Below are 9,349 nucleotides of genomic sequence, written 5' to 3' on the forward strand. Positions count from 1 at the left end.
AGTCCCGCTTTCCACTCCTCAGGGATTTTGCGCTCTCAATGGCCAGCATGTTTGGCAGCACTTACATCTGCAAGAGCAACTTCTCTATGATGAAGCACATCAAGTCAAGGGAGAGAAACAGACTGACAGATGAGACACTGTTCCATCTCATGCAAATCGGATGTACAAATGTTGAGATTGACATTCAGTGTATTGTGCAGCAGCAGGAGAGGCCACAAGTATCTCATTAAGAGTATAGCTTACTGATCCAGCTGTGGGTGAAGTTCAAAAAATGCATGTTCTCGGTTTTATGTATCGAATGTGAGGGAAGCATAGAAACACAATACAAAGATGAATATTCGTTGTTAAACTCAGTGTTGGTGTTTGGTACAATAAACATTTATTGCCTATACATATTTAGTTGTTTTCATTAAATTAGTAGCTAAAGTTGGCTATTTAAATGTTGTGGATATAGTATCCTGCCGATGGAAGTGAATGGTCACGAAGTGGCCCTCTGGTAGTGAGGAACATTTTTTTTGGCCCTCACTATCCTCAAAGTTGCCCATCCCTGATCTAAGTTATTGAGTTTTTAGCATAATACTTCAGAATCTTAAAATCCCTTAATGTTTGTATGCAATTGTGCTAAATTCAACACTGGAATCAAGCAACTATTAATGTTTGCATGACATTAGTTATTTATATTTTGATATCACTTAACTATACGTGCAATACATTTAAGTCAAGCTAAGGAACATGTGATGGTAGCTAGTTAGTGCTCTTACCTGTGATGCCTCCTCCAAACAGCATAATAACCAGACTGTATCATTAACACTAAGTACCAGTTCTAGATCCTTGACTTTAGACAAACAATTCAAAAGACAGAATGTGCTTCTTAACCTGATATATTAGTTATACAGTAATAGTATTGACAATCTAAAAAAACTGAGCAACTCAACCGTAAACTTTATATTTCTTATTGTCTAAAGCATTTATTATTTTATTTTCCCCCTCTCATATTCAGTGTGGACGGATTGAGACAGCGTGGTGTCCAGAGAGCTGCAGAGACTTCAGGGAGAAACCTCCGTGTGATGGACGTCCTGTCTGTTGGTTTGGAGAGGACTGAGGGTCTTTCCTCTGCGAGGAGGACCAGGCCTGATGGAGGAGCCCATGCTGGGCAAAGCTGATACCAACTGCGCAGGCCTAGTCTGTCACGTTATTTGACTAAATGTGTTTACTTATACATTTAATAGGTTTAAACCTTCTGTCCATATGTGCTTTTTATTTAAAACATTTTTGATTCACTTTTGGTTCACATTTCAATAAATTGTATTTGCACTCCTTTCGTCAATTATTCTTACTGAAAATGTTAGATTACACCAGTGGTTCTCAAAGTGGGGGGCGCGCCCCCCCAGGGGGGCGCAGAGGCATGACAGGGGTGACTGGCTAACCCAAACATATCCAGGTTAGGTTGAACCAGCTTCGTAGTACAGGCCTCTGGTCTTAAAATCTCATAACATCAGCTTTTCCACTTGGATGTTCTTCTTGGCCCTCAGAGAAGGAGAAAATGTTGTGTCTTTCAGGCATGTCCTTTCCTAACAAAAATTACAGGAAACATAAAACATATTATTGCAGAACAAGTGTGTTATTTATGAAAGCAGTGTGCTTGTGTGTTTAGGGGCTGTAGATATAATTATTTTGTAATTGTAATGTTTTTATTCGATTTCAACTGAGCTACAAAGACAATCAGGTTATGAATGAACAGTAGGAAGTTAATCAACATTGAAATATAGGTTATTATCAAAATAATATGTAACTGTTATCAAAACGTAGTGCAACTGTAGAAGCTTGCTCTGTTGTCTCACTGAAAGAATAACTTTTACCACGTTTTTTACAGACAATATTGAGAGATAAATATTAGCAGTTGTCACTATGTGTTAAATATCTTTGCCTTCAATACATTAAATTAGAAAGCTGACAGTCATATTGCTTATTAACATCTAAATGTAACTTTTTGCATGGAAAAAACCCTCAACTTCACTGATGTGTAGGTGATCTAGTATTTAATATTGTTTAAAAGAATGTATATCAGTTTATAAAAGTCAATACGTCATTCATTTAAACCAATATTCTTGATTCTTTGTACAGTATGAAAAAAAGAGTCTTTGTACCTGTGCTGAATTTCACTGCTGTGAGGAGTCCAGTTCTGTCTCTCACTCTCTGGTCCAGCCTGTCTGCATCACCCGGACACCTTAAACAAACAGTCACAGATTATGTAAAGTACCATGTGTACAAACAATATAACTGATTCTCTTCTGTTGAACATGTTGGATTGTGTATTATCCGAGTCATGGTCCTTTTTATTTTACTGTAACTTTGGAAGTTGTGTTACCAATGCTTACTGTTTATTTGATACCCATTTGGTAATGCAATTAATAAAAACAACAAGGTTTGGGTTCGTTCTTCAGATATGACTGTGACGTTAAAGTGTAATCTCAATAATGAACTCCAGCTCAACCAACCATATTGTAATATCTAAGTAATCATCTTGAAATATGACATTAATAATTGTAATATCCACACATCTTATTGTGAGGTTGATTTCACATACACTACTTCGACATTAGCTTGCCTACATACTTGAGCATAGCCAATTTAAATTAACCTTAGCGATGCATACAGTTCCTACTTACATAATAAAATATCTCTCTAAGTTACAAGGGTGACCTTATTTTATCAACCTCAAACAGAAGCCGTTTGTTCTACAGTATTATCCCACTTAACGCTTAACACTTGTCTATTTCGTTTTAACCTTTATATATACAGTCTATGATTTTAACTTGGAGGCTACGATTAGCATCGTTAGCACCGATGTAGCTACCACTCGCGTACACGCTAAGCCTTAACATTCATTACGTAGCTGATTAAAATCATTAACACACAAATAAGTACTCGATTTTCACTTACCGCAAAACCGCATTCATGCACCGTCTGTTTCAACCGCAGAGCGAGTCACAATAGTCCGATATATAAGCATGGAGAACAAACAAACACGGTCGGGATCAAGTTGTGTTGCCTGGATGAACTAAGAAGGCAGAGTAGCTTCACGGAGCAGCTAGCAGAGAGACAAGAAGCTAACAGCAGCAGTCACTTCACAGAGCCGTCACTCAATGTGACCACGCCCTAATTTATGCAAAAACGTTAAGACCTAATAGAGAGGCGAAGTCACGCCCATCTACTTCCGGTCCATGGGACCCCGGAAGCGAAAAATTATACATTGAATTTAATGGAGAGAGAAAACGTATCTTTTGATCCCGTTTGAATTGTGCCACGAACTACACATATGATGTTTGTCAATCTTAAACAATCATTTCCATGTCAAAAAAGTCACATTTTGTCGTAAAACTGTTGAAATATAAGACTATGAAAAATACACGACTACAAAGACTACAAATCCCAAATCCCATTCTGGGTCGCGCATGTGATGTCACAGGCGATAATGCTCCAAGTGGTTGCGACTCGTAATTAAAGCGAAGAAGAAGATTTCATAACTGATTTATTCCCTCCAATAAATATAAGAGATTGCTCCAATACATTCACTTTTACAAGATGCCCGTGTGCTTTGTACCATGTTGTAATCACAAAAGTGATCATACCACTTGCTCGTTCTATCGCTTCCCGTCTTAAGAAAGGACCAGGAGTCGCTGGATCAGACATATCAGGTAATATCATACATGTTGTGCATGGAACATAGTCAAGTTAGCTACCTAGCTAGTAGCGACGAGTAGCGAGCACGTTAGTTAGCATTACATTACTTAGCCTTGTCATTTTTAGTAGCCTTACCATGAAGTTATTATTTTATTACATGAAGTACACCAAAATGTTAAACAGTAAGAGTAGTCATCATGGTAAGTATTTCGTGAAACATTTGAAGAGTAGCCTACTGCGCCCTCCACCGGGTGCTAAGGAAACAGTTCAGGGAGAGTCAAAGGAAGGCAGGCAGGCAGGGAGCTTTGCATGACATTCTTCTGGACATGTGTCTGTGAATGGATCTGGCCCTTCCTACATCCAGGACATGGTTAAACCGTACACCCCAGCACGTGCACTCCGCTCTGCATCAGCCAAACAGCTCGCTGCACCCGCACTGCGAGGGGGACCCAAGTTCCCGTCAGCAAAAACACGTGGGTTTGCTATCCTGGCTCCAAAATGGTGGAATGAGCTCCCCATTGAAATCAGGACAGCAGATAGCTTACACATCTTCCGACGCAAACTGAAAACTCATCTCTTTAGACTCCACTTCGAGCGATAGAATTACTAACAAAGCACTTATATACTAATAAAGGGCTGGCTTTCTAAATGCCAGTTGAGTAGCACTTGAAATGTTTGGCTCTATGAAACCTGATGTACTTATATGATTCTGTTTTCTTAAAGGTTGTATCTTCCTGGTCGAATGCACTTATTGTAAGTCGCTTTGGATAAAAGCGTCAGCTAAATGCAATGTAATGTAATGTAATGTGTCATTGTGATGACAGTGAGGGTGAGTCAATCTGTTTGTTGGAAAGACAGTAGTTGAGTGATTACTGAGAGAAAATTATTAAAAGAGATAATTATTCAGTGTTTTTACTTTAGAGTGTTGTTACTGACCTTTTTCTCTTATTTTCTTTACCTCACCTGTAACTGCTGAGACCCTGAGGAACATGCACACTGGACTGACCTGCTCTGGCAACCTGATTTCCACTGTACGTAATAGTATTTGGTTATGGTATATTATTTATATACATCAAAGGCACAATGCACCCCCCAGAGACACACATGTATTGAGTGATATTTTGCATAGGTCATGTGAAATCATCTTTACATACTAGAAAACTGTAGGAGCGGCAACTTGTTTTGAAATTGAATTTTTAATATCCGATAATAAAGTTGATCTGTTTTCTTTATTCTTCTCTCTTCCCAGCTCCATCCATCACCGTTCTCTGTTCCTGCAGGTCCTGCTTGCTAATAAATGCTCATATCTTTTTACACAATTACAAATAAAGTCAATGTATTGTATGACATGAAGTTGTGCTTCATTCTGAGTCAATAATAAATTCATTCTGCCTTCAACTGCAAAATGATTGTGGACTGCACCGACATCCATGTAGCTGCCCCCCAGTAAGATGAACCAAGCAAAGCTGACACTCAACATACAGCTGTGCTCTTAAGTTGACATGAAGAATTTGTGAAATATTGGTAATTATTTGGAAAAAATGACTGACGATGCAGAAAACTTTTTTTATTTAGGAACAGTGGTCAGGTGAAGCATTTATCACTACATATGTGTCACACTTAAAAGGCCAAACACACTGGCCAAACACACCTCGTTTACAACTCCCCAGTTGACAGCCATGACTCCGTCTAAATTGTACCCCCCAAGCACCCTCTTCATGAGGGACGCGCATGGAGTGGATGAAAGTCCCGACCTCAGCACAGCACCAAAATTGCTGGCTGTCAACCTGCCCTGCCTGTGTAACTGCCACTGAGGATTTGTCTGCTGTCCTACGGTGGCTGTCTGGATGGCAGCTTGCTGGTCTCTGCTCAGTCGCATTGAGGCAAGAATTGCCTCAAGCCCCCGACCCCCATGCTCCTTCACCAGCTCCGGCACGTTGAAAATGAGCTGATGTTGAGGCTGCAGCTCTGGCTCAGGTGACAAAAGCCATGCCATGCCACGCTGCGCCCCTCAGTGCAGACCTGAACCAGTCTACTTCCTCAGTGGCGATGTCTCTGGCCAGTGGGTTGTATGTCTCCTCTTGCTGTTGGTAGAGTTGATACACCGGCTGGACTACTTTTGAAGTGCCAGGCTTCCTCCACTGGCACTCAACTTCTGTGGAGCTGATCTGCCACATGGCAAATATTGCCAATGCTGCAGCGTGGCTGCATTTGTACATCCCCCGTGCACAACCACAGACAGCGCTCTGCATCGCGCCATCCTCTCCCATGTAGATCTGTACAAATAAAGTAAGTACCATGTTTGTAAACATGCTATAATAGATTGAATGAGCAATACAAGGATGGTCCAGATCTGGGGGTGGGAGGGTTTATTTTTCCATAGTTTTGTCCTCTTGTCTGATTGTTGTTGTTTGTTTTTTCTGAATTTTTTGTAATTTGTGTTGTATTGGTTGTGATTGTACATTGTATTTTTTTAAATGTGTATTACATTTTTGAAAAACATTTGATCAACAAAAAAGGATTTGGTCAGGATCTAGACTCAGTGTGTAGTTTATGAATTAATCAATGCTCTCTACATTAGGAAAACACATAGGCCTACCAGTGTACCAGAGGGAGTCACACACAGCTGTGCCTAGATAACCAAACAAATTGACAAGATAACCAAAATCCTTGAATCTACACACAGCAAATAAACTCAAATGACACAACGAGATGTAAAAAGGAGATCACACATATAGTCCATATAAAACTGGCCGCTTCAATCTGAAGAGCAACTAAAACAAAACACGGGAGTGTACCTTGTTCTTGTGAACACTAATGTTATCCACAGCATACACACCCGTATACAGTACACCCGTTCTAGGTTCTGATTGGCTCTCTATGTTGGCATTCTAGCTTCTGACTGGCTGTCCAGGTTGTCAATCACAGCCGTGGTTCATATTATGCTAGTCGACTCGTAACATCGCTAAACTTTTTTTCTTGACTGTTTTCTCAGTCAACTAATGCTATTGATAACAGTAACATAAATTAACACAGCCCTGCACAATGCAGTCATTATATGCCGGGTCTGTGGTTCATCATCTTCTTTTTCATTCTCCTCCTTATTGACTGACATTAACGTTAAACATTGCACTCATATTACTCACCGAAACCTTGTAAAGCCGGTCCTGCATGCTGGCTCTTACAGAACCGACTAACTCCCCTTTCGTGTATGTACAGCTCTCAACATGCCCAGACTTGTAGTGATTTTCACCTCCTTTTATACTTTTATTCTCATTCTGAAAGAATGAGGTGAAATGTGCCAATGTGACGGCCATCTTTATGTTGGTGACGCGTATTGTGCGGGACCAGAGACATGTAGTTCACTGAGCGGCTTAACACAACAAAATGTGTTACTTCACAGTTTTACGACACATTTTTATTTTTTTGATTTGCAAAATTTTCTTTTAAATTGACAAACATCATATGTGTAGTTCGTGGCACAATTCAAACGGGATCGAAAGATACGTTTTCTCTCTCCATTGAATTCAATGTATAATTTTCCGCTTCCGGGGTCCCATGAGCTCCCCCGGAAAGGGAGGGACTTCGCCTCTCTATATAAATAAAAGGGTCGTGTTAGAAAACAATTCACTCACAGATCCATAATCATGAAGGTGGAATCTAACTATATTCATACTAACATTTATTGCATCCACGTGTAGAAACATGTTTTTTTATGCTGTAAAGTTGGGCATTTTAACATAGGGGTCTATGGAAATTGGTCCTTTCTGCAGTCAGTCCCTATCGGTCAATATATGAACTGCAATGTGTGGCACTTCCCTATTGGCGTCCCGGCTCTTCCCCAGAGTTTGCCACTTGCAATAAATACATAAAGAAATGTCATCTGTGGAACCCGTGGCGCTGTAAAAAGCACGAACAATCATCTGAGCCTGCCCAGCTAAAATAACTGGATGGCATACCTGCCTGTCAGCCTTCCATCTGTGCACAAACTTATCTCGTGCCCTCATTGGTCATGTGCGCGTCCGTGTGTTGGAGGAGGGGCTCTGTAAGGAAGTCTGAAGGAAGGGGCAGATTTTTAACGGTTGTGTATTTTCAAATTCAAGCGCACTCGAGCTGGCTTCTCCATTCTTACCTACCCTACCATTAACTTCCAAATCAAAAATTATTCATCCAAAATGGCAATTTCTTTCGAAATAATATATTTATATAAGTTATTTATAATTAGTGATGCATTCATGTGTCTATCACATAGTCTATCATTATCATTTCTAAGCTGGTAAATGATAAGAAAACATTGATAACTTGTACTGCCAGGTATCTCCATCCATAACAGTACATCATAGTGCAGTAGTTCTCAACGGACCAGTTTCGAGTGGGACGCGGATGTGTGAGTGAAGAACAAAAAAATAAATAAATAATTGGAATTCTTTTTTTTTTTTGGGGGGGGGGGGGAAAGTCAAAGTTTTATTTTGAAGGCCCGATTTTCTAACGCTGTGCATGCAGTCGGCCACAGAACAATGGGAGCTATCTACCCTTACCCACCATTTTTAAAGTAAGTTCACACAGACTATCTCCTCTTTACTCTTCTCGCAGCAAGATGACAGAACAAAGTGAAAAACAAACAATGGCATAAAATATTATTAATATGTCGGGTAGTAATTTATTTATTTATTTTCTTCTCAGAGTGTACCAGAATGCATAGTTTGTTAGTATTTCTAAAAATCTCCTGGGGGAGAATCCACCCAGACCCCCCTGCTGGGGTTGGGTTTTCAGCATGTGTGCCTTTTTATATAGTTCAGCTTTGATTCCATCATCTCATTAAACCTTTTTTAAAAGCATACTTTAGTTCTGTGAAGGGATATATGCACTGTACTTCACTTGTATTAATATTGTATGCTGAAAAGCGTATATATTACAGCACGTTTTTTTGTTGAATAGATTTGAGTGCTTCAAAATGTTGGTTCGCGATGTATTGACCAAGTAAAAAGTGGGTCCCGAGCCCTGACCAGTTGAGAACCACTGTCATAGTGTATTACTAGATTACATTTTTGTAGTAATGATATAAACCTCCAAATGTAACTGTTACTGAATGTGGTCAAATACATGTAGTGAGTAAAAAGTATAGTATCTGATGCTTAATGTAGTAGAGAAGTAGCCTACAGCATTATGAAATGAAAATACTCAAGTAAATGTACATCTACCTCAAAAATGTAGTCAAGTAGAGTAGGTGAATAAATGTCCGTATTTATTATCCACTACTGCTTTTCAGTGAGGATGACAACACAACAGATGATTACGGTGCAACATGATGCTCTGTATATGAAAACATTGTTTATAGTTATTTGCACAACAGACTGGGGAAGTGATACGTGTGTGGCGATAGAACAAACCACACCAAAGGTTTGGAGCAAAGTAGACATTAAAAAATCTGTTTCTGCCGGGTCTTTATATGGACTTGGTGGTTGAGGTGGATAAACTAAGCGAGACACCATGTAGCCTCAATGTATTAGCAATGCATATATTAAAAAAATAAATAAGCCAGTTTCATAATCACGCTTTAGACTTTACATCCAAAGATTACATAAGAGGATTAGGACCACATCAGAATTTTTTTTTGGGATGTGACCAAAAGTAAAATAAATAATTTGGTCAAAACCCACTTTTT

General features: G+C 39.5%; 1 long non-coding RNA gene across 1 annotated transcript; it reads right to left on the minus strand.

The window, feature by feature from the left end:
* Positions 1-989: 989 nt before the first annotated feature.
* LOC307013161 lies at positions 990-3,097 on the minus strand. Its single transcript, XR_013800879.1, has 3 exons — positions 2,944-3,097; positions 2,148-2,227; positions 990-1,571 (listed from the first exon to the last, which is right to left on the minus strand). It is a non-coding gene; the product is annotated as an uncharacterized lncRNA (long non-coding RNA).
* Between the last annotated feature and the right edge of the window lie 6,252 nt (positions 3,098-9,349).

Source organism: Notothenia rossii, assembly GCF_949606895.1.
Source record: "Notothenia rossii genome assembly, chromosome: 7".
In the NCBI taxonomy this organism is placed as follows: domain Eukaryota; kingdom Metazoa; phylum Chordata; class Actinopteri; order Perciformes; family Nototheniidae; genus Notothenia; species Notothenia rossii.